The sequence below is a fragment of the Sturnira hondurensis genome, unplaced genomic scaffold (assembly GCF_014824575.4).
Source record: "Sturnira hondurensis isolate 20B ecotype Veracruz unplaced genomic scaffold, ASM1482457v3 Scaffold0022464, whole genome shotgun sequence".
NCBI classification, from domain to species: domain Eukaryota; kingdom Metazoa; phylum Chordata; class Mammalia; order Chiroptera; family Phyllostomidae; genus Sturnira; species Sturnira hondurensis.
Window position 1 is genome coordinate 2246597 of NW_028095095.1, and position 26062 is coordinate 2272658.

Sequence of the window (26062 nt, forward strand, 5' to 3'; positions counted from 1 at the left end):
AGCTACAAGGTGACCTGGGCCAGACGAGCAGAGCAGAGCAGACAGGTGGCCCAGATTCCTGCGGACGGAGGCAGCTGGTCCAGTTGGATGAGGGGGGGCTGCTCCAGGCAGCCTAAGCTCAGGCAGGTGCAGGCCGCTGCAGTGGCCTTCTCTGCCAGGTTCACGGGCTCACTGCTCTGGAACCATGGCTGGATCTCCCTGTGGGCCTCCTCCTCCAAGTCGCTGGCATGGCCGCTGCTCCTGCTGATGTGGAAACTGAAGTCTCCTTGAGGGTGTAGAAAGGGTAGCGGGTCAGCCTTGGCTGAGTGGGTGTGTTCTACCATCACGCTCGAGGTACAGACCACACTGGGGCCTTCCCGGACCGTGGCCATCACCGCCGGTGCCCATGGAGCTGATGCGGGCTGGGCAGAGGGCTTCCTCTGAGGGTCTCTGTGGTGCTCGGCAAGGACACTCTCTGGCACCCAAGCTGGGGTGCGTGAGCAGGCAGGGGCCCGGGGGGGGGGCGTCACCACAGCCTCCGTAGCAGGGCGCCAGCTCTGAGAGGCTGCTCATGCTGGCAGGCCAGTGGTGCTGGCTGAACACTAGAGGAGCAGGTGGCCAGTCCTTCCTTTTAAAAAACCTTGTAAATGAGACATTGATACCGTGTCGTATGATCAGGGATTTTAGATTCACTTATGTACCTTACAATTTCCTTGTTCCACTTTCCTTCTTGTAACTCAGCCCTCCCATCTGGGATCATTTTTCTTTTCTCGAAAGTATATTCTTGAAATTCTTTTTAATGAGAGTCTGTTGGTGGTGAGCACTCAGCTTTGTCTGTCCCTAAAGAACAGTTTAGCTGGGAATAGAATTCAGAGCTGACTCTTGTTTCTTCTCAACATACGCGGTGCGGCATTGCGCCATCTCTGGCTTCCTGGGCAACTGCTGAGAAGCCGACCAGCAGTCCAACTCTTGTTCCTTTACAGGGGATCTCAGATTTCTCTCTGGATACAGTGAAGGCCAGGTCTGCAGCCTCAGCCAGGAGATCACATTCACACTGGAGAGCAGGGGACCAGGGGAAGGGACAGTGGGAAGATGAGAGGACTCGGACAAACACATCACCTGAGCAGAGCAGCCCTGCTCTGGGTGGGACCAGTCCCCCTGCTTCTTCACCCTTTGCAGGAGGACTCAGAGACCAGATTCAGCAAGAGGAGAGAAAACTGAAACTTCATTGAGATCCTTAGAGACTAAAATGCGAGGGGGCACCCAGATTTGAACTGGGGACCTCTTGATCTGCAGTCAAATGCTCTACCCCTGAGCTATACCCCCTGCCATGCCAGTGGGGCCTGATGAGCACCCTTTGCTTGTACAGCCACACCCAGAGCTTCTGCCCCAGATGCCCCTTCCGTGTGGCTTGGCTGAGTCACCAGACCTGCTTTACTGCTAACTCATCCCCCCACTTTGGAAGAAGCCACAGGTTCCCTACTCCCACAGTTCCACAGTCTCTCCACTGTCAGGCCCTGGAAGGGGGGCAGTAACCTGGGGAGCGGCCCCCAACAGCTCGAAGATCCAAGAGTCATGTCTGTGTAGTGGGTTTGTGCTGAGCACCTGAGAACAGACTCCAAGTCCCTGTGGCCGGACCCAGCCTGGAGCCCCTCAGAGATGGGACTCTCAATATGCCAAGGTTGTACCAAGATTTCATGTTTAGTCTCTGGTCAGGTCATAGGCAAGAATCAACCAATGAATGCATTGCTAGTTCAAGAACAAATTGATCTCTCTCTCTCTCTCTCTCTCTCTCTCTGTTCCTGTCTCTATCTAAGGTAGTGGGATTTGTTAACATGAAATAGTATGGGTCTTTACTCCAACGTGATGGGTGTCATAAGAAGAGAAGAGACTCACAGGCTGAAGGCAGAGACAGAGCATCAGTGATGCATCTGGAAGCGGAGGAAGGCCAGGGGTCACCAACAAACACGGGAAGCTGGAGGGAAGCCAGGAAGGGCCCTCCTCTAGCGCCTTAGGAGAGAGCACGGCCCGCCTGACACCTCGATTTCAGACGCTGGCATCCAGGACTGTGAGACACTACATTCCTGTTGTTTATGTCGCCCACACTGTGGCACTTTGTTGCAGAAGCTATAGGACATGCTGGTTAGTGATAGTTTACATCACATCCTTGCTCAGGTTTTGTCTCTGGACTGGACCATGGATGATACTGAAGTTGGTCCCATTGGGGTCCCAGGAAACAGACCCTGGAAGGAGGCATTTGAGATGGATCTGGTCTTATCTTTGGCCTTCACTGCTGTGCCCAGTGCCATCTCAGAAGAGATGGCTATAAAGGGGGACTAGAGTACCTTCTCCATAGAATGAACTTTGTCAGTTCTGCTCTAGGAGGAAAAAGGAACTCTCTGAGGGGGCACCCGGATTTGAACCGGGGACCTCTTGATCTGCAGTCAAATGCTCTACCCCTGAGCTATACCCCCTCTTATTAACTATGATGTGTAATTAATACACTTTACACCTCCACTCACACACAGGCTGTTGATTCTGACTCAGCAGAGTTGCTAGTCCTGCCCAACTGTACTTGTAACTCTTAGGCCATAATTATTCTTTTTCCAGAAAGGCGCCATCTCTTCTGAGCACCAGTTGAAAGGTCACTGAGGGTTCCATCTGGGGCAGCAAATGGAACCCTGGTGTATTTGCTTGGTGTATCAGGCAGAAGATGAAGCCCAGATGCGAGTTGCTCATTCATGAGCAAGGACTAGACTGTTCTTCGCCTGTTTATCAGTTGAGGCCACTTTCAAGTTGTCCACAGTGTGGGGCCAAGACAAGCCCCTCCACCTCCCCTCCGAATCCTACAAGCTTGGGGAGTATCTCTAGGGGGTACAGACTCAGATCTCTAAGGCATTTGAACTTCAGCTCTGATTTCAGCTTTCTGTCCTGTGTGTCCCGCCCTCACTGCTCACGTCTGCTTCCTGTATGTTCTTTAGCCATCCCCTCCAATCCACGACGACATTCACTTTCTAGACTGTTTCTTGGGATTTCTCTCACCACCAAGTCCCTGTCTCCCTCGTGCTTCCCCCACGTGGTCCAGAGGCTTGGGATGTTCTAGGGCAGGTGCGTCAGGACTGATGGCAGAAGGACTCTGTCTTAGATACAAACTAAACGAAAACCTAGCAACTTCGGATGACAAATCTTCATTCTATCTTGCAGGCTCAGAGGTTCGGAATCTGGGGGTGGCTTTGCTGGGTGGCTCTGGCTCAGGGTCTCTCAGGAGCTGGCAGGTGCGCTGTCAGCGGGGCTGCTCACCTGAGGGTTGGCCTGGGGCTGGGGGGCCAGTCTGGGTTCCGAACAGGCGCTCACATGCTGCTGGAGGGAGGGCTCCTCCTCACTGGCTGCAGGCAGGAGGCTGTGTCCTTGGCACAGGGGCCTCCTCACACTTAATCTCATTCACAAAGACCCTCACCCACACACACCCGGAGCAGTGTGGGACCAAAAATCTGAGCACCACGTGGCTCAGGCAAGGCAACACATAAAGCCAACCATCACGTGTGGTGAGAGTACATTTGGTTTGGTAAGAATTTGTCACCCTGTTTTCTGGAGTGGCTGGGCCATGTCACCTTCTGCCTGCTAGATGTGAGCAATTCGTTTTTTCCGAATCCTCACAAAGTCCTAAGAAGAGCAACCTCATGTTTGCGTCTCATGCTGTCCCTTTCAACTTTTCTCGGTGAAACTCTTCTCTGCCCCAGGTGACATTAATGACCATTCTTAGGTAACAGAAAACCCCAGGGTGGCAGTCTGAACTCTGTCATCAGTGTCTGGTCCCCGCCAATAACCAGTGCTCTGAAACTGACTTTGACTTCTGTCCTCCCTGAGAAGTGGGAGGGTTGGCAGGTGGTCCTTCGTCTCCCTGTCCCCACCTGGCATCTATTGCTAGCGTTTGGGTGGGGAGAAGGAGGGGAAGGAGGAGAGGAGAGGAGACTAGGAGACCTCTCACTGGGTGAGTCCTGGGTGAGACAGCCGCGTTTTCTCCAGGCTGGGGGATGTCTGGAGTCGCTCCTGGGGCACTGCCTCGGGGCATCGAGGCCTCTGCTGGGACGCCCAACCAGCTCCACGGCCTGGTCGTGCATTCTTCTCCTGGCTTTCCGGGATCTGTGTCCCAACTCCCTCTGTTAGGGTCCAGGGCCCTGTCCTCTTGCAGGGAGTTTGCAATTGCTCCAGGACGCCTCTCTCCTGTGTGGCCCAGGAAACCCTCGTGTGCCTTTCGTTCCCACCCACTCGGGTGACACCTGCTGATTCCAGAGAATGTTCTGGCCTCTCTCCATCCGCAGGGCTGGGCACACCTCACCGCGGATCCCAGCCCCAGGACTCAGGACCCAGGCCTCTAGTGGACCCCACGAAGCTCCTCCCCTGGGCTCAATGTTGGGGGAGAACACCCCAATTCTTCCTCTACTGAGGAGTGGCCCTCACAACACAGTCTGGCCAGAAATGTGTGTCTCCTGATGCCCAGCCACCTGGCGCTTGTACACCTGGGGGTGGGTGAGCAATCTGATCACCAGACGGGGCTTTGGGATGTGCCCAGGGCTCTGTTGCACTCCTGCCTTGGGGCCTGTACCTGTTTCATCCTGGGCTCTCAGTTGAAACTACCTTTAACTGCTTTACTTGGGTACATTATAGGAGTGCAAAAGTCTTATTTATCTATTGCACTATGAATGGACGTACCAGAAATGTTTCCCGTTGTTTTGCAAATGATGCTGCAATGAACAGATTTGTACATGCCTCCTGATGCTCTTCTGCCTCAGTTTCATCCCTGAAATGAAATTCCTGGATTGTAGGCACACTTTTAATGTTACTATTACAGTGTCACGTAATTGTTGTAATTTTACTTTATTATTTTTATTGCCAAAATTTCCCCCATAGTGAGTGTACTGATTGTACTCCCATTGTGAGCAGATGAAAACACCATTTCCCCCACCAACTCTTGAGCTAGTAAAATCTCAATGTACCCTAAGTTTTGCGAGGGGAGTAAAAATGGTGCCTCTATTGTTTTAATTAATTTTCATTTCCCTCATTTCTAGCAAAATTGAGCATCTTTTCACAGTTTTATTTGGCATAAAAAACCTCTTCTGTGAATTATTTAACCTATTTTCTTTTCTATTCTTTTGCTGGGCTATATTTTTCTATATAGAAATTAAAAAAATAATTTTAAGGGGTGGGCTGGGATGGGAGTAAAAGACAGAGAACTGTACTTGAACAATTAAAATAAATATAAAATTTAAAAAATTTTTAAATTGAAGTAAAAAACATACAGGATCTACCATCTAAGCCATTTTTAAGCAGACAGTTCAGGAATGTGAAGTGCGTCCACAGTGTTTGCGATGACCTCCACAACCCTTTCATCTGCCTTTTATTCTGGTACGAATCCATTCTCCATCTTACATGGTTGCAAAATTCAAAGTCTCTTGTTTAAGGAATTTCTTGTCTTATGAAAATTTAAATTTAGATATCAAATTTATCATTTTATGATTTGTGATTTGGGGGCATGTTAAAAAATCCTTTCCTGGGTCATACCGACATGTATTACAAACGGGGTGTTTGTGGCACCCCCACATTAACATGTCCAGGTGGGTAATCTGGGAGGCGATTAGGGTAGAACCCTCCAGAATGGGATCAGTGCCCTTGCGAAACAGGCCCCAAAAGAGGTCTCGTCTCTTCAGGCGCGTGAGGACACAGCAGGAAGACAGCCTGTCCACGACCAGGAAACGGGTCCTCACGGGACATAGAATGTGCCCGTACCTTGATCGTGCACTCTCCAAACTCCAGACTGTGAGATATAACTTTCTGCCATTATAAGCCACCCAGTCTACTATTCTGTCATTTGTAAAAGGGATCCAGTGTGGCTAATTACTAGGGTCAGTAGGTGGTGCCACTGTAGGGGACTATGTACCGGAACTGGTGGACCAGCGTGACTGTGCCCGCCGACCTGGCAGTCACTACCAACTCTCCCGTGGAGCCTCACAAACACCTGTGGTGTAAGTGCCTGCTCTTTTTCAGAGCTAATAAAACATGCTACTGAGCAGATGAGTTACTCTGTTCTCACTTCCGTTCAAACGCCAGGAAGCTCAGTGATAAGCTTTGTATTCAGCTGTAAGTAGCTTTTCCAACCTGGGCTTGAGAATATGTACTTACTTCCTCTCCTAAACATTCAGACCTGGCTTTTCCTTTTTCCTTCGATGTTTAGAACAGTGGTAAGACACACATAGTGGTTCTCAGAGTGCAGTTCAGTGGTATCAACTAATTCATCACGGTGTGCGACCATCGCCACTGTCCATCTCTAGAAATGTGTCATCTTCCCCAACAGAAACTATCCGGATTGATCGACGACTCTGCCCCCTCCCACTTCCAGCCGCTGGCTCCCATGATTCTTTCCATCTCTATGACTTGCACCGCCTCATATACATCAGCCCCTGCCTTTGTATACCTGCTCCATCAGCTGGGCTTTTATTGCATCTTTTATTGCAAGCTGCCTCAGATCCTTTTTTTTTTTTTGAAGGAAGCTTGGCATAAACAAATAAAATCAGGATGGTGATCATTACACACCAGAGAAACACAGAGGAAGCCTAGGACAGACTTCCTCTGCCCCTCCAGGAAATGAGTATGGCCGAGGAGGTAAAAATGAAAGGCATGAGGAGGGTCACAGGAGAGACACTTAGGTCTCTAACACATGTTGGAAATGTACATCCCCCCAGACTGGGCCTGTGGGATAGCAAGGAGCTACACTTCCACTGGAGTGAAAGTCGAATCACATAGGGGGCACCTGGATTTGAACTGGGGACCTCTTGATCTATAGTCAAATGCCCTACCCCTGAGCTACACCCCCAGCATTATCTTTTCTTAGTAAAGATACGTTCATAACTGCAGTCTTTCCTAAGCTCTGCTCTTACCATCACGTGTCTCCCCGGGGATCTGCGTGAGCTGCTGCTCTGGGCACCCACCTCCACCCACCTGTCAGAAGCTGCTCCCTTTTCCCAGGGTCTGTGCACTTACTGTGTAGACTTATTATGATGATTATGATTGGTACAGGAGGAATTCTACCTATTCTCTTAGTATCTAAGATGTTTCTGCCCTGGCTGGTGTGGCTCAGTGGCTTGATTGACAGCCTGCAAACCAAAAGGTCACGGGTTCAATTCTCAGTCTGGGCACATGCCTGGGTTGTAGGCCAGGTCCCCAGTAGGGGGTGCGTGAGAGGCAACCACACATTGATGTTTCTCTCCCTCTCTTTCTCCCTCCCTTATCCTCTCTCTAGAAATAAATAAATATTTAAAAAATAGATGTTTCCTTCCTCCTTTCTCTCCCTCCTCCCTCCCACCCTCCCTCCCTCCCTTCCTTCATTTTTCTCCACCTTCTACTCTCTGTTTTGGTTTCCCTTCCCAGGGACCAAGGTCTGGGACCTTTTCTCCACCTTCTACTCTCTGTTTTGGTTTCCCTTCCCAGGGACCAAGGTCTGGGACCTCTGAGCAGCTCCCAGCAGTTGGCTTAGCGCAGGGAGGCACCTGGCTGAAAGGGCTGCAGCCCGACTCTTTGGAGGAAGAGCAGTGGGGCAGGGATCCACCGAGATGTCAGCGTCGCTAGAGGCCTGGGCACCACGCCCACTTGCTCCAAATCTCAAAGAGTCCTTTGGTTTGCACTTACAGGTCCTCCATCCCTGAGCCAGGTCTGCAACTGCTTGGGGCTCTCTCCGTTACGTGGTAGTATTGGGTAAGATTTCTGCTCTTTAACTGAGACTATTCTGAAGTGCTATTGGCCTACCCCGATCGAGGAGGACAGTTCTTTGGCCAAGGGCATCTGAGGAGCTAGAACCTCCATACGCATCCTCGAGGCCACTTGTAGGAGAGAGTAGGTTTGTCAAACTTCTAAGATGCCACGAGGCCAAGCATGTGGCAGTCGGCCTTTCTTTAAAAAGAAAAAGAGTTTAGAGTGCTGGCAGGCAGACGATCCCCGCCCCAGGATTCTAAAGACCTCGATGAACATGATCACATATCTTTGCCCAGTCTCATTATTTCCCTAGGCGTGATTCCTAAAAGTGAACATACCAGGCTCCAGGCCACCCCTGGAATGGTGGCTCAGGGCAGCAGTTCTCAGCGGTAACTCAGTGCTGGTGGGTCTCCTGTGCTCGCCTCTGCACTGTTTCACCCCCCTCCCCGTCTCCATGGTCCTACAATGTTACAACGTTCACGCAGCCCCTCACTGGAGTGTTAACAATCTGCTTCAGAAAAGTGTCCAAAAATTCGGAACTGGCACAACCATAAAGGTGTGGAGCGTGGCTCCTGGACTCACAGCCCCTGACCCTGACCCTGGTCTGACCTGGCTCGAGAGACCTCCCTACCAGACTCTCCAAGGCAATGCTTAAGCCAGAATGCCCTCCAGGTTACCTGGGAAACCAAATGAGCTATCAGAGGGTTGCTTGGTGAGGCTGCAGCTGGAGCAAATGGAATTGAATCCTCTGGAGGGTATTTTCTCAGGCCCAGAAAATTTATATGAGCTATTCCCATTCCAAAGCACTGTCTGTTTTCCAGAGCCTCGAACATCCACATGCACCAAGCTGGGGACCTCAGCGTCCTCACTCCCTGCAGGTCACTGAGTACTGTCACTCTGAGTCCTGAACACGCGCATCCCTTCTCCTCCACCTGGTATCTTGGCTCGGTGACCTGCTTCGTGTGTACAAATCTTCACCCACCAATGGAGTGGTAGAAGGTATGGAACTTAATTTTTCTACAAACCAGCATGACCTCTGATTCGTGTCCCATTCTGCTAAGTGGCAGAAATTTAATGTCCCAATCCCCGTGAAACCCCACAACTTGCCCCAGGTTGCAGCTGAGTTCTGAAGGGGTTTTCAGGGACCCGCAGCTGTGGGTGGGCGGGCATTGGTTCTCCATGTTGTCTCCGTCACATTGTGAGTGCAGGACCTTCTGATATCACGCTGGCCTGGCTGAAGGTCCTGGGCTCAGCCCCGGGGGGATGGAGCCCTGGGGAACTGCTCGCCTCCACGTGGCCCGAGCAGACCCGGGTGAGGAGTGAACCTCAGCACCCATCACCCCTCGCCTCATGTGATGTGGGCGATGTCTCATGTAACTTGATTACTTTTAAATTTTCCATTGCATTTGTAAAAGGAAACACTGAAATCACAGAATTCACATGGCACAAGGCTCAAAAGGCACAAAAACCGTGCAGTGGGAAGCAACTGCCCCTCAGCAGGGGAACGAGCAGATGGACTGGGGAACATGCAGACAGCGGGGCCTCCCAGAATACTGTGAAGGAGCGCGCTGATGAGCCACGAAGAGACAGGAGGAAACCTCACTGTGTATTATTTTGTGAGAAACACCAATCTAAAGAGGGTTACATATTGCATGACATTCTGGAAAAGGCAAAGCTATGAAGACAGCAGATCAGCGGTCGCCAGGAGTTGGGGTTTTGGGGAGATGACCGGGCAGAGCCCAGAGGACTTGCAGGGCAGTGAAACAATGATCAGTGCGACACCACACTGATGACTACATGTCGTCATACCCGTGTCCAAACCCACAGAACCCACACCTCCAAGAGCGAACCCTAACGTCGACTACGGACTTGGGTGACAATGACACGTCAGTGCCTGACCCACTGGAACATGTGCCACTGTGGGGAGGGACGCTGAGGATGCGGAGGTTGTGTATGGGGGGGGGGCGGGGTCTATGGGAAATCTCTGCACCTTCCTCTCAACTGTCTGCAAATCTAAAACCAAAAAAACATAATAATTAAATAAATAAACAAATAAATATATGAAATGAAAAATATATATCCAGTAAAAATTCTCCCTCTCACTCATCTTACAAGCCTCTCCTGCAGAAAACCCGTGTTCATGCTTTCTTTTGTTTTTCTTTTTAAAAAGATCTTCACCAAGGGTATGTTTTTATTGTTCTTAGACAGAAAGTGTGGGCGGGAGGGTGGGGGAGAGAGAAGCACTGATTGTTTGCCTCTGTATGTACCCCGACCAGTGATTGACCTTGCAACCCAGGTATGTGCACTGACTGGGAATCGAACCTGCAACCTGTCGGTGTCTGCGGTGAGTCTTCCACCAACTGAGCCAGATGATTTGTACATGTGAGTCATTAAAGCACGGGCTCTCCCTGACTCTACATACAAACACAAATGGAAGCATAAAGCACACGTCACCAGGAAGCCCAGCAGAGTAAAGGGAAATTGGGATAATAATAGGGGGCACCCAGATTTGAACTGGGGACCTCTTGATCTGCAGTCAAATGCTCTACCCCTGAGCTATACCCCCTGCTGGGCTGAATGGGCCTCCTCAGGACTTCTCCATGGGGGAGCCATACCCAAGACACCTATAACAACTATGACACCTAACATTTATGAAGCACTTAAAACAAGTGAGGCAAACTATTCTCAGAGCTTCATATAAATGCATTTAAAAATGGTTTGTGATAGTACTACCTGGACAACCACCACCGTCACCATCCTCATCATGGATGACGGTGACACAGGGGACTGAAGCAACTTGCCCCCCATCACAAAGAGCAAGCGACAGAATCAAGAAGTCAATGGCCTCCACTTCATTCTGCTTTGACTCAGCTGCCCTTGAGGATGGGCGTCAGGGATCTGCTGCCTCTGGACCAGCGCTTCTCCCCGACCTGTGACAACCAGCAGTCCCTCTCCCCACTTTCATAATGGGGTTGCCCAGAAAAGCAGACAGGGGGACTGAAGCCAGAGCCTGGCAAGCATCCGACAAAGGCTTCTGGGGGTCAGAGCCCTTGAACTGGGCTGATCTAAATTTGCAAATCCATTGGCTTTTATATGACAATGCCTTAACATGGCACAGAATTTAAAACGTACAAACTAGCACACAGAGAAAAATTCAGACTGTTATTACTGTGGCCATTATTTTGCAATATATACATATATGAAATCATTATGTTGTATACCCACATGTCTACAGTGTTACATGTCAATTATATAGCAATAAAACTGAAAAAAATATGAAGTAAAAAGCAATCACTTCAGTCTAGCTAACACCCATGAGAACTTGGACGATCTACTCTCTCAGCAACTTTCCAACACGTACCACAGTGCCGCTAACCAGAGTCGCCATGCCGCACGTCACACCCCAGCAGTCATTTATCTTAGAACTGCCTTGGTTTCCTCTTTTGTGAGGTGGGGACCACTGATGAAAACTCCTATCTTGAAGGCTTCCTGTGAGGATGAAGTAAGAGTGTGAAGACACCTCTCAACAGAGGGCACTGAGGCAGGAGGGGAGAGCACGCGAAGTGCAGCAGGACAGGGTGGGCCACAGGCAAAAGTGATACGCAGGGGGCACCCGGATTTGAACCGGGGACCTCTTGATCTGCAGTCAAATGCTCTACCCCTGAGCTATACTCCCAGGTATACATACTTCCTCACTCACACCTTCATACTTACACAGCCACACCCAGACCCTATAAACCATCACAGCCTCTGAGTCTTCTGCTTCACGTCTCACTGTCATTCCAAACCGGCCTTTCTCAGGGAAACCCCAACCCATAATTGATGTTTTGGTCACAATCTTTAGCTCACAGCAGGAGACCGCAGGGGCCCAGGGACCCTCCTGTTACCTAGATGAGAAAACCCAGGTGGTCTGTAGCCCCTCCCCACACCAAGCTCTGGGTCTGAGGGCCTGGCCCATCTCACCGACTTGTCTTTTGTTCATCCGTCCTTTCTTTTTGCCCTCCTTCTCTTTTATTCGCACTGTCTTTCCTCTTCCTGACTCAACGCCCCCCTCCCCACCCACTCTCCTCACCTACCGCCCAGGCCTCCTTGGTCCTTTATCCAGTTCAAGTTGTGCCTTTTTAAAACTGCTGACCTGAGATATGAAGGAAAGACAGGCCTCGTCCACAAAAAGTGGAGCATTTACTCCCCCAAACAAAACAGATGACAGAAGCCGAGAAAACGGTGATGATAACAACGCAGCTTTGGAGGACTTGTCCTAGGAGATATTAGGCCACCTGCTAAAACACCGGACTGAAACAGCCCCCAAAGGACCAAGCCCCTGGAAGGTAGACCTGCAGGCCCACCACAGTAAACGTGCAGATTCAACGAAAGACGGTACCTGCTCGGTGGCCCTGCTGCAGGCTGCGGGCGCGCAGTTCCTCTCGGAGACGCCCACACTGCCTGTTTGCTCCGTGGTGTAAAAACCAGGGCTACACATAAACAGGGCGATTATGGGCAACTCCTTAAACCTTCTTCTTTTTACTCCTCTACAGTCTCCAATTTTATTGCATACAATGTATTACTTTCAAAATTAGAAAAACCAGTAAAGGACTTCTGGCCAAGATGGAGGCATAGGTAGACACACTGTGCCTCCCCGGACAACCAAAAGGAGGTCAACAACAAATTTGAAAACAAACAACAACCAGAACTGACAGAAAATCGAACTGTATGGAAGTCCTACCACCAAGGAGTTAAAGAAGAAACATCCATCCAGATGGGTAGGAAGGGCGGAGTCCAGAAGCTGGGTGGAGAGGACTCGAAGCAAAGCAGTGCATGGAGGACTGGGAGGTCCCACATTCACGTGCGGATAAACTGGGAGGAACAACTGGAGAGCGAGACAGACTGCGCAATCCAGAGTTTCAGCGCCAGGAAATAAAGCCTCAAATCTCTGACTGAAAAAACCTGTGGCAGTTGTGGCATCAGGAGAAAGTCCTAGCCTCACAGGAGAGTTAGTTGGAGAGACCCACAGGGTCCTAGAAGGTAAACAAACCCACCCAGCCGGGAATCAGCACCAGAAGGACCCAATTTGCTTGTGGGTAGTGGGGGAAGTGACCAAAAGCCAGTGGAGAGCCTGTTCTCTTTTGGACACCTCCCCAACATACAGCATCACAACACAGGTGGGGACCTGGGTTGCCCCACCTGAGTGAATACCTAAGGCTCCTCCCCTCACTATGTAACAGACAGGCCGAGACAAAAAAAAAAAAAAGATCTAAATGAAAGAACAGATCAAAGTTCCAGAAAAAAATACAACTAAGCGACAAAGAGATAGCCAACCTATCAGCTGCATAGTTCAAAACACTGGTAATCAGGATGCTCACAGAACTGGTTGAGTATGGTCACAAATTAGAGGAAAAAATGAAGGCTATGCAAAGTGAAATAAATGAAAGTGTACAGGGAACCAACAGTGATGGGGAGGAAACTGGGACTCAGATTAAGGGTGTGGATCAGAAGGAAGAAAGAAACATTCAATCAGAACAGAATGAAGAAATAAGAATTCAATAATGAGGAGAGGCTTAGGAACCTCCAGGACAACTTTCAGTGTCCCAACATCTGAATCATAGGGGAGCCAGAAGGAGAAGAGGAAGACCAAGAAATTAAAAACTGATTTTAAAAAATAATGAAGGAGAAGTTCTCCAGTTTGGCAAAGAAATAGACTTCCAGGATGTCTGGGAAGCTCAGAGAGTCCCAAAGAAGTTGGACCCAAGAAGGAATACACCAAGGCACATCACAATTACATTAGCCAAGATTAAAATAAAGAGGAGAGAATCCTAGAAGCAGCAAGAGATAAGGGGACAGTCACCTACAAAGGAGTTCCCATCAGACTGTCAGCGGATTTCTCAAAAGAGACTTTACAGGCAAGAAGGGGCTGGAAAGAAGTATTCCAAGTCATGAAATCCAAAGACCTAGAGCCAAGATTGCTCTATCCATCAAAGCTTTCATTTAGAATGGAAGGGCAGTAAAGTGCTTCCCAGATAAGGTCAACTTAAGGTTCATCATCACCAAGCCCTTATTATATGAAATGTTAAAGGGGCTTATCAAAAAAAAGACAAAAATATGAACAGTAAAATGACAACTCACAGTTATTAACAACCACACCTAAAAGAAAAATAAACTAAGTAAACAACTAGAACAGGAACAGGATCACAGAAATGGAGATCACATGGAGGGTTATCAGCGGGGAAGTGGGAGGGGGAGAAAGGGGGAAAAGGTACAGAGAATAAGTAGCATAAATAGTAGGTAGAAAATAGACAGGGTGAGGTTAAGGAGAGTATAGGACATGTAGAAGCCAAAGAACTTATATATATATATGACCCATGGACATAAACTAAAGGCAGAAAATATGGGTGGGAGGAGATGTGCAGGGCAGAGGGGAATAAAGGGGAAAATGGACAACGGTAATAGCATAATCAATAAAACATATTTTAAAATAAATAAACACAATAAAAAGACAGTATGTATGTATGTATGTGTATACACACACACACACACACACACATATATATATACCCCAACTCCCTAGCCTGTGAAGTTGGGGGAGCTTGAAGTTGAAGAAGTGACATTTCTACACCTTCCAGGAGGAAAAACAGTTAGTTAGCCCAGGAGGACCAGGCAGTGTGGGTGGAGCCTGAGCCACCACGGTAGAGAGAAGACCAGGATGCTGGAGTCAGGGACACTACCTCCTGTGGGTTACATAGTGTTTTCCCACTTAAGTCCTCCCAGGATCCACAGAATGTGATTGTACTTGGAAACAGGGCCATTGCATTTGTAATGAATTAGACGATGAAGTCACACCAGATTATTGAGACTTCTGCCAAGATGGAGGCATAGGTGGAAACACTGTGCCTTCTCCCACAACCAAGTTTGGATACAACAAAAGTTTTGGAGAACTAAGACACACCCAGAGACCAGAAAACCGAATTATACGGAAGTCCGACAGCTACGAACCGTTCAATGGGGACGGTAAGAGAGGCAGAGCCAGCAGCAGAGCAGGGTCGGGAAGGACAGACCTAGGAGCGCAGGCAGCCTGGACCTAGTCCGGGTGCGGGGCAGACTGACCAAGGTCGCACATTCGCGTGCAGTGAGACGCACCACGCAGGCCCCAGGGGGCGAACCCAGTGGTGGAGGGCTGACAGCGGTGGCACACTTGTGTGCAGTGGAGCGGGGCGCATGGGCCTGGTGACGGTGGTGGCTGCGGTGCTGGTGGGGGTCGGGGCGGCGGCGGGCACCGGAGGGAAGCCATTGTCCCTCTTTGACCCCGCCCCCATATACAACGTCACAACCCAGCGACTGAGTTGCCCTGCTCTGGTGAAAATCTAGGGCTCCGTTCCTGCTACTTAACAGGCACGAACAGCCCAAAAGATGGTGCAAGAACTCAAAGTCCCAGAGCCAATAACTCTAAGCGACCAACAGATTGCCAGCCTCTCAGAAGCCCAATTTAAAACACTATTTATCAGGATGCTCACAGAATTGGTAGAGTACAGTCACAAATTAGAGGAACTTAGTCACAAATTAGAGGAACATATGAAGGCTAAACTAATTGAAATGAAGGGAGATGTCCAGGAAACCAATAGCGATGGAAAGGAAAATGGGACTCAAATCAAGGGAGTGGACCAGAAGGAAGAACGAAACATCCAACCAGAAAATAGTAAAGAAACAAGAATTCAAAAAAATGAGGAGAGGCTTAGGAACCTCCAGGACATCTTTAAACGTTCCAACATCCGGATTATAGGGGTACCAGAAGGGGGAAAGAAACAGCCACGAGTGGAAAATGTATTTGAACAAATAATAAAGGAGAACTTCCCCAGTCTGGCAAAGGAAATAGACTTCCAGGAAATCCAGGAAGCTCAGAGAGTGCCAAAGAAGTTGGACCCAAGAAGGAACACACCAAGGCACATCATAATTACATTAGCCAAGACTAAAATGAAGGAGAGAATCCTAGAAGCAGCAAGGGATAAGGGGACAGTCACCTACAAAGGAGTACCCATCAGACTGTCAGCGGATTTCTCAAAAGAGACCTTACAGGCAAGAAGGGGCTGGAAAGAAGTATTCCAAGTCATGAAATCCAAAGACCTACAGCCAAGATTGCTTTATCCAGCAAAACTTTCATTTAGAATGGAAGGACAGATAAAGTGCTTCTCAGATAAGGTCAAGTTCAAGGAGTTCATCATCACCAAGCCCTTATTATATGAAATGCTAAAGGGACTTATATAAGAAAAAGAAGATGAAAAATATTAACAGTGAAAGGACAGCAAACACACAGTTATTAACAACCACACCTAAAACAAAAGCAAACCAAGAGGACAGCTAGATCAGGAGTGGAACCATAGAAATGAAGAACACATGGAGGGTTAGAAACAGGGGGGTGGGAGGAGAAGGGGGGAGAAAGCACAGAAAATAGCATAGATGGTAGGTAGAAAATGGATAGGGGGGAGGGCGAGAATAGTGGGAGAAATATAGAATCTAAAGAAGTTGAGACATGTGGTTATAAACTAAGGGAGGAGAAGGGTGGGGGAGGGAGTGTGCAGGTGGAGGGGAATGAAGGGGGGAATAGAACAACTGTAATGGTATAATCAATAAACTATATTTTTAAAAAAAAGTCACACCGGAGTAGGTGGGCTCTTAACACAATGTGACTGTTGTGCTTATGACACACAGAGATAGAGGCTCACAAGGAAAAAGCCAGGTAACAATGGAGGCAGGCACAGGAGTGATGTGTCTCCAAGCCAAGAGACACCAAAGAGTACCGGCCTTCACCAGAAGCCGGGTGAGAGGCATAGACCAAATTCTCCCTCAGAGCCTCTACTGAGAACCAATTCTGACGGCTCCTGGATTCGGGACTTCCAGCGGATACATTTCTGTTGTGTAAGACCATCCAGTTGGTGGTACTTCGTGATGGCAGCCCCAGGGAAACTAAACTAATACTCAGCCCAAGATAGAGCTGGAGAGGCAGGTAGGGCCTGGGGCGCCCTCAAGATGTTCTGGATTTTACCCCCAAGTCTCAGCAGCCACCCCAAGCCTCTCCCTCAAGAGACTGCCTTCCCAATTCTCATCTCTGGCTGCAGGTACCCACCAGAGAACGAAAATGAACTGAGGGACCTTCTGGAGGCGGGTTTGGCAACACACATCAAAAGCCTTAAAAAAAAAGAAAAAAGAAAGCACCCCCTGGCTGGTGTAGCTCAGTGGATTGAGTGCGGGCCTGTAGACCATATGATGGCAGTTCGATTCCCTGTCAGGGCACATGCCTGGGTTGCAAGCCAGTTCCCAACAGGGGACTCACGAGAGGGAACCATACATTGATATTTCTCTCCCTCTCTCCTTCCCTTCCCCTCTAAAGATAAATAAATAAAATCTTTTTTAAAAAAGGTCGCATCCTTTGCAGGTGCAAGTCCACCTCTTGGATGTAACTAGACAAATACCTGAAAATATTTCAAGGACCAGAAGAGGTCCGGGGCGCTTCTCAAAGTCCATCCACTTGCACGTGGGGTAAGTGCATCTGCCCTTGGCTTAAGGGACCGGAGCTTGAGGACAGTTGTTAAAATGAACTGCTCCCTGGCAAAGGGTTTTATAAAGCCTGACTCTCGGGTAAATTCCAGCCCCACCCCCCTCTTGGTGCCCGCGACTCCAGCATTGCTTTGCGCCCTCCGGGTGGGGCTCGTTTCAGCTCTGTCGCACTCTGCACAACCCTAAGGCCCTCCTTTGTGTCCACACCGCCCGGTTCCCAGCTCCGCATCCACACAAAGCGCGGGCCCCACCGGGCGAGGCACGGGAGGAAACAGGAAAACGCGGGAAGAAGGGCTGGTCTCTGGGGCGAAGCAGCACGGTTCCGGTACTGCCCCCGAGGACGGGCCACCGCGCGGCCCACCCGGGCGTTTCTGGGACGGCCCCTTCCTGGGCGCGCGACGGCGACCCCGCGCCACCACCGAGAGGCCTGCGTTCCTAGAGCGGCCGCGGGCGGCCAGGTGCGGCGCCGGCCTCCGGGCCTCCCGGCTCCGGCCGGCAGGGGGCAGCACGGCCCGGCTGCCCCACGTGGCGCGGGCGCCCGGACCGAGGCCCCGGGTGAGAGGCGCTGGTAGAGCGCGCTCCTCCGGTCCGCGGGGTGGCGAGGGGAAGCTCGGATCGAGGAATTTAAAAAATTCAAGTGGTTAAAAATTAAATCTACAAAACACATACACACTTTTTTAAATTTAAATCTACAGACATATTTTTTAATTAAAAATGTTATAGTGGTTATTAATCCCAGCCCCCGTGTCCCGCAGCATCGCCCACCGCGCCCCTGGGAGACAGACACGGTGTGCCCCCATTTCACAGGTGCTCACTCGGACCCCACACTGAGGGGGTAGATGGAGTCTCGGGCAGGAAGAGACGGAGCCAGGAGGTCGGCGAGGGCGGCTGACGGCAGTACAAGCCTGTCTCCGTGGGGACCTCCAGGTTTGGGGGCCTGGGACTAGGGTGGTCGCCTCCCGGGGGTCCCGACGCCCCAGAGTTGTGATGCGCGCACACCGCTGCGGTAGGGAGCAGGAAGGCTCAGGGGAGCAAGGCGACTTAAACCAAGAGAAGGTCTGTGCGAACAGACCAGTCACAACGTGACAGCTTGCGGCCAGCCAAGCACCGGTAGGAGGGTGCCCTGGATGCCAGGGTCTTGCCAGCGACTCCATCTCCCCGCAGTCTAGCTCCGCCGCCCGCCCACCCGCCCCTGGACGCCTTCTCAGGGCCCTGGGTGATCCTCCTTCAAGGGCCCAGCAGCCCGGAGGACCTGTGTCATCACTCCAGGTACCCTGAGACTGGTAAGAGGACTCAGTACTGCCCCTGGGGCTGTACCGAGTATTTGAGCTGAAATATTGGAAGAAATGATGAAATACATTTTTATTATATCTTTTAAAGCTTTTGGATTAGCTTTAATGAAGAAGGTCATCTGCAGCCCAATGGGGCAGAGATCTGGGGCTCTATCTGTGTTTCTTCCCGCACTGTTATCTGTGAATCTTTTGCCCATTCACTTAACATTTATTGAGTACCTTGCAGGGCCAGACCCAGGATCGAGTTCAGAAACAGAAGCCTGCCCTTGGGGACATCAAGCACGCATGCCACCCGGTGTGCCCGTGGCGCCCAGGAAAGCAGGGAGGGAGACCCTCAAAGCTGCCCACAGTTGGGTTGTGTGGCCCAGGGTCCTGCCTGGCTGTAACTTGCTACTTGAATCTTCCCTTGCCTTCACAGTGTAGGCGTTTTGCTGTAAAAAATAACTTTGGGGATCCTTGTAATTTCTGACAGGGCTTTTCTGGACATCTGTGCTGCTAGTTCCCCAGCCTTCCAGGGATCCTCGGGGGGTGTCAGCTGGCTGGATTCACGGGTGAGGTTGTAAGGGCTCCCGCTGTCTGCTGAGACCATCTGCCCACGGATGGAAAGGGTATAGAGAGTAGAAATGCAGGTATACCCTAAAAGGAAGAAAAATACTTTAAAAACCCTGTGTCCTATGAAAGCATTGAGTTTAAATTAAACATACAGTTTGGATTGAGACTGGGGAAAGTTAAAGCAAAAGAGAAGGGTGGGCAGGACTTGGCCAGGGCAGGGGGGTTGAAGCGGCTTCCTCCTCCGAGACCGTCTCAAAGCAGCCCCCAGCGCTGGGATGGCCAGGCAGGTGCGCTTAGCTGCCCCCCTTTCCAATTCCAGCCCCCTCTGGCTCCACTTATCTTACACACATAGCTTCTGAAAGGGGTTTTATTTAAACTAGAGATTCTAGGCTAAAAATAAAAGCTTAAAAACCCTGACATGTGAAGCACAGAAAATTTGGCCGATCATGGTAAACTTGATGAAGATTTTGTGTCCTGAATCGGAAAGAGATTCTAAAATACACTAGTAGAGACTGAGTTTCTATGGAATGGGGATGAAGTCTAATCATCCCCTGAATTTCACAGGCGTGGAGATGGTTAAAAGTCTGCATCCTGGGGCGGGGGGCGGGGTGGGGGGAATAAAACGATTTCTTCTGTTACATGTATGGCCAAAGCTTGATACCATCTCTTGAAGAAATTAGGGGCTCCTTGGAAATTTAATTCTAAGGGAAGGTTTTATTGTTTAGAACTCTGAAATTCCTTTGCAGTAAGGGGGGAAAAAAAAAACCAACAGCGGGCCTTTTCCTTTAGCGGGAAAGTGTTTTAAATTAATTCTGAAATCCTGTTGTGCAAGTATTACCTGAGTTAGTCTTTTTTGGTAAAATGAACACCCAGGCAAGTCTGTGTACAGTTTATGCTGTCCCCAGATTCTGCAGAACTGGGAGAGATTTGCGCAGGAAAATGTGTCTATTTCTTCTCACGTGTCTACTGTTTGAATTAAAATATACTGGAGATGGATGTGCTCGGGTTTGGGTATTAACTCGCTTTTTCAGTGGTACTATGAAACATATGTGATTTAATTTTTTCTAACCTTATTTCAAAATGTATCACAAACTCTGGCTTGGTGAGGCAGCGATACTTCAAGATAAAGAAAGGAAACCACTGGGTTAACGTGCAAAAGGAATGATAATAATTTTAGTGGGACATTTGTTATTAAACTGCTCAGGGTAACAGTGCCAACCACCTTACAGCCTTTACCTTTGGGCAAAAGTAATGTGCTGATGTCCCGTGATGAAAGTCAATGCAATGAGGATAATACGGGCATAAAAATTTCATCTTAGATTTTAGAATTGGCATAAATAATTCACCTGCCAAAAATTTGATCAAGGAACCTTGTGATTCTTGGACCATTCCTTCACTATGAGCGCGGTTAACGTCCCATTTCATAACCTGTTTAATTTCCTTAATTGAATTTAGCTTAAATCCAATCAATTTCAGTCCTTGGAGGGCATAACTTCAGTATTTGTGCATCCTGAAAATAAAGAACTGATTGAATATGCCCCTCTAAAAGGTTATACATGTATTAGACTATCCTGATTCTAAATGGAAGCAGTTTGTTACCCTGCTCTTCATTATTTAAAAAACAACATTACTGCCCTGGCTGGTGTAGCTCAGTGAATTGAGCATGGGCCCGTGAACCAAAGGATCGAGGTTCGATTCCCAGTCAGGGCACATGCCTGGGTTGCAGGCCAGGTCCCAGCAGGGGATGCACAGGAGGCAACCATACATTGATATTTCTCTCCCTCTCTCCTTACCTTCCCCTCTAAAGATAAATAAATAAAATCTTTTAAAAAATAAAATAAAAAAAAATAAAAAACAACATTACTAGTGAGGGTAATTTCCACTGGCCCATTTTGTCATTAAAATTCAACTTTCTATTATCCTCATTAGTATACAGTAGTGATGCTTCTGTCTTCTGGTCTGAGTTAGAGACCTTGGATATTATTCTACAAAGAGAAGCAGTGAGTACATCCCTGGGGTAGTGGAGGAAGGAATGGTGGGAACCCCAACAGGCAGTATAAGCCTGAAAGATTTCAAGTCAGGGTTTGAGTGCTATTTGGTCAGAGTTCAGGCGCGTTTTCCTTATAGTCTCCTTCACTCGGCTCCTTCCCTGGCTGTTGAATGGCTCCTCAGACCCCAGCATCACAGACAAACACAGAAAGGGAAACCCTTCCCTTAGCCGTCTTTTCCCAAAGTCCCTCTGGAAGAGAGGGGCCCAATTCAAAACGGGGGCTAGCTTGGTGCTGGCGCCAGCCAATCCATTCTCTGCTGGTCAGGAGAGCTGGGGCACAGTCCCAACATTGCTGGGCTGGATGGCCAACCAGCCGTCTGCTTTCAGCGGGGCCCAGAGCTTACACACAGTGACCACGGGACAGGCAGAGCTGCCCGTCAGACAGAAATAGTACTGTTTCGCCTTTAAAAAAAAAGCACCAAGGTGTGTGTGTGTGTGTGTGTTTAAAGATTTTATTTATTTATTTTTAGAAAGGGTAGAGGGAAGGAGAAAGAGGAAGAGAAATATCGATGTGTGATTATCTCTCATGCATCCCCTGCTGGGGACCTGGTCTGCAACCCAGCCATGTACCCTGACTGGGAATTGAACTGGTGACCCTTTGGTTCGCAGGCTTGCACTCAATTGCCTGAGCTACACCAGCCAGGGCTTGTTTGCTTTTTTTAATGAAGGATCCATGTCAAAGAAACTGGGAGGCAATATATAAGAGCAGTGAACAGCCCAGGCTTAGGTTTAAATTCTGGCCAGGCGACCTTGGGCTAATTGCTTAATCTCTCTGAACTTCATCCATACATGCTTTCACAGGTTGTCACAAGATCAAACACTGTCTGTGAGCATTAACTCAGTACAGTGCCTGGGACGTGGTGGGACCTAGTGAACCTTGGTGATGATGACAATTATTTCTAGTAACCTCAAGGCCAGGGACTGCCCGCTTCCTAGGAGTTTTCACGAAAGGCCAATCAGCACTACTTGGTTTAACTCTCCTTCCTGCCTTCATTTTTTTAAAAAATTCTTTTAGCTTGGAGTTACCTTTTGTAGAAAATAGAAATAAAAGGGTCAGATTCTGTTATGCTTTAACAACAACAAAATAATCAATTCAAGGAACCCAGCTAGAAGCCGCAAATGCAGAATGGATTTTTAAATTTAAATCTAGAAGTTCCCACTATGCCTGGGAAGTAGCGAGAGGCTGCAGCGGCCAAAACACTTTCCAGAAAGCTGGAGAGGCCTTGGCTTGACTCACTGTTGCCCTGGCAACAACCAGACCCAGAGGCCTGGGCCCTGATCCCTTAATCTGAGGAGCTGCTACCACGTCACCTCAGGAAAGGTCCCCATAGACACCTGGCTAGCAAGAACTGTAACGGGAGGGGCTGATAAAAGATGGTGACCCTTTCTGCACAGAGAGCCGCCTGCAGGTCCCCGGGAGGGTCTTGGCTATCCTAACCCCCAAAAGCCGAGTCTAGAGAATTAGGCCACGGAATCTCCAGCAGTTCTCAGCTTGGTCATGGCAGTGGAGGGCTTCCTGACCCTTTTGGGTTTCTCTGGGGCGCCCAGCGCGATGCTGTGCACACACCGATTAATAAATACGAGGGCGAGGTGACAGTGAGCCTCCCCTGGGGTGCCAGGCGCTTGCCCTGCTGCCCTCGCTGACCCTGCAGGCGGGTGGGCAAGGTGGTGGCAGTAGCCTGCTCCTCTCCATCTCCGTGTCCCCAGCTGTGACACCACAAGCCGGACGCCAGGGCCTTTTTTGCCTCTAATTTAAAAAAAAAATGTTCTTACTACTTTCATAATTTTGACAAGCATATGGCACTGAGCATGTCCTGCTTGATAGATTCTGTTTCCCTTAATTTTTTGTCTTAAATTTAAAAGTCTGAGGACCAAATGGAGTAATTTTCAAGAGGTACTGCTGGCTTTCCTATGTGAATAGCCACTCAGATCCCAGGGAGAGAACTCTGTGGCCAAGCACGGGGCCTTGGGAGTCAACGAGACGTGAACCCCAACCCTGGCTCTCGCGGGACAGACGTGACTTTGGACCTGTTGGATCTCTCCGAACCACAAGCTCTTCCCCTGGAAAATGCGTGGAAACGGTGAAGAACGCAGAGTTAGGAGGTGTGCAAAGTCTTCAAAAGCAAGAGGCGCTCAGCATGTGGCGATTACTCTTTCCGGGACACGAGTCCACGTGGCCAGCGGCCGCTGGTGATTTAGGAGTTTCAAAGTCTGGCTTTCTAATTAGACTCAGGGCACCCTGGGAAAGCACTACCAGTGCGAAAGGGTACCAGGTACCCAGCAAGGAGGGTGCTGCCCGCTGCAGACTGGCACGTGCCTGTGAGGTGAGTCACCCTCCCCCCCAGATCGGAGGCAGCAGACGCTCCAGTATCACGACCAAGCGTAGTCGCCCATGTGATTTGATTTGAATTTCCTCACATGAAAATAATTTTCCACTTCGGCCATGCTGGGGAAATTTCCTTTTCATCGATTTGTTCTTTTAAAATACACCACCGGCCCACAACTCAGGTGAACTTCTGTTTTTACTAAGCTCTCATTAGCTAGAAGCTCAGAATGAAATTTTAGCTCCTATTCAACTTTTGTTGAAACCCAAGTAGGTGCCAGGGCCTTTGCTATGTATTTTTGCCTTATTTAAGCCCCAGAACAATGCGAACCTTGTTACCCCCACTGAACAGATGCGGAAGTTGGTGTTCCGTTAATTAATTTGTGCAGGGGCGCAGGACTCAGGTGAAATCCCCATCAGCTCCACTCCAGAGACCGTCAGACTTGAGTGACCCCCCTCCGGAGATGCCGGTCTCAGACCACCCTGGAACTGACGGCCGGTGGGAAGAGAGAATCGTGTTGGTATCGAGGACTCTGGATGGGAAAGGGGACAATTGCGTACAGAGTGCTGGGCCTTCCAAGAGGTCTGAAGACGGGGTTAGAACCCAGGAAGGGGACACAGGGGCACAGAGACCCCCCTGTCAGCCCCATTCCACATAAGAAGTTCCAGTCTTTGGCTATACCGAATTCTTCACACAGCAGGGGCCTAGAAAAAGAAAGCTCAAAAACACCAGTCTTGGTAATTGCGTAACAGATGAAGTTACCGGGTGTCTACCTTGGATTTCACCCCAAAGCACATGGTCTTTCACTGGAGTCAGAACTCAAGTCTTTGGTCCTCAGGCTCCAGAAAGAGTCAAAGTTCGGGGCCGCGATGAGCCTCCCCCCAAATTTTCCAAAATATTTCTGCTAACCTCTCTTAGAGGCTGCGGATACCCTGGTGTTCAAAAGAGCCACTGCCCACCCACCCCCCGCCCCCGCCACCCTTGAATTTGCAGCCTGCAGTGCCATTGTCGTGACCCGTCCCTTGAACGTGGCTGGTTGTCGAGGGTCTGACTACAGCCAGGCTCCTTCTCCATCACATTCAGTCCCTTGCCGTCTACTTGTGTCAAGGGCATCTTCAGTGGTTTCTCACAGAAGGTCAAATTCAAACTCCAGTCTGGAAGTCTTAAATTCCTCTGCACCCCCACCTACCCCAAGCCAACCTCAATGACCCTGCTTTCTCTCGACAAGCCATCTCCAAATCTGTACCTGCTCCCTCGTCCGATGGAGCCCACTTCCCACACTTCTGCCTTTAAGAGTCCCCACCAAAAGGCATTCCGGAGTTCCCTCGTCAGTGAATCCTCCCAGCCCAGACCCACCTGCCTGGGCATGCTGTCCTGACCCCCTGCAGTCTCCTCCTTCTGTGCTCAGCAGAGTGTGGATGGGCTTGGCACCCATGTCTACTGCAGGGAAGTCCTGCTCCTGGACGCGAGGCTCCTCTCCAGCTGGTTCCGGAGATCAGGGCCCATACTGGCCACCTCCCCAGCCCTTGGTGCCAGCCCAGGCATCTGCCCCTCCCTGGCTGCCTGCCCGCCCTGAGGGCCCGCCATCCTTTTGGAAATGTTCAGTGTAAAGGGAGAAGTCGCATCCTTTCAAGTGTGAGCTTTGGGGGCATCACTTCCCCTCGCTTTGCTTGTTTGTGCATCTCTGTGAGGAGAGGAGCGGGGTCCGTGATCTGTGTGGTCCTTCCCGACAATAACGAAGCACCCCCCTCTAATTCTCCTTTAAGTGTCTCTTGTCACCTCCTCCCCTCCGCGGACTCACGACTTAAGTCTGCCTACCTTCTTGTCTCTCAGGTCAGCCTCTCTGCTTCAGCAGAGGTCCAGCCTCCCAGTGCCTGTGGCCGAGGCGGGCACTCTGCTAGCCCCCAAGACTTGTCCCTTTGAACTGCCTCAACTCACTCTGGGTCGCCCACCCACACACAGGAGCCGAGTGAGAGTCAGTCGCTCTGTGGGCAATGCAACATTTCCTCTAGGCCTCGGTGGATGGCGATTAATTACGAATTCCCAGGGGAACCAAGGTGCATTTGGGCACGTAACGACACATCTAAAGAGAGCAGCTTTGGTGCAACAAACAAATAAAAAAATGTTCAGAATTGTGCCCTTTGTGGTTTCCCCTCTGCACCCCTTCCCTATGCCCCCCTGTCCCCAGCCACGCCCTTCCCCAGCCACACTGCAAGCTCCGCAGGAAGGCTGCTTGGTCCTGCGGGAAGCACCCACTTTTGCTGTGGGTCCATCTTTCCAGTCCAGTCCCTCATCCTGTCTCCCTCCTGATTTCCCCCCCGTCCTCCAACACCCAGGGGCCCAGAGCTTCTCCACTTCCGAAGGCTCCTTCACTGTTTCAAGCACCTCCATCCTCTTTTTTCGATTTTATAATCAGTGGGATCTACACCCCCTTCACCACCCAACAGAGGGGAAGAGCACGTAAAGGGGGACTCAAGAAAACCTGTCAACTGACACTAGGCAAGTGATGTCCCTTGGCCACCTTCTTAACCCCGCCCCTTCAAAACCAAACAAAAACGGCAAACAGGAAACGCTCG

The 26062-nt window shown here is 49.9% G+C and overlaps 5 non-coding genes across 5 annotated transcripts; all 5 read right to left on the minus strand.

Moving 5' to 3' along the window:
• Nucleotides 1-1233: 1233 nt before the first annotated feature.
• TRNAC-GCA (transfer RNA cysteine (anticodon GCA)) lies at nt 1234-1305 on the minus strand. The gene has a single exon. It is a non-coding gene; the product is annotated as a tRNA-Cys (tRNA).
• A 1076-nt stretch (nt 1306-2381) lies between these two features.
• TRNAC-GCA (transfer RNA cysteine (anticodon GCA)) lies at nt 2382-2453 on the minus strand. The gene has a single exon. It is a non-coding gene; the product is annotated as a tRNA-Cys (tRNA).
• Nucleotides 2454-6778: 4325 nt separating this feature from the next.
• On the minus strand, nt 6779-6850 carry TRNAY-AUA (transfer RNA tyrosine (anticodon AUA)). Its single transcript has one exon. It is a non-coding gene; the product is annotated as a tRNA-Tyr (tRNA).
• A 3369-nt stretch (nt 6851-10219) lies between these two features.
• TRNAC-GCA (transfer RNA cysteine (anticodon GCA)) lies at nt 10220-10291 on the minus strand. The gene has a single exon. It is a non-coding gene; the product is annotated as a tRNA-Cys (tRNA).
• A 1038-nt stretch (nt 10292-11329) lies between these two features.
• TRNAC-GCA (transfer RNA cysteine (anticodon GCA)) lies at nt 11330-11401 on the minus strand. Its single transcript has one exon. It is a non-coding gene; the product is annotated as a tRNA-Cys (tRNA).
• Between the last annotated feature and the right edge of the window lie 14661 nt (nt 11402-26062).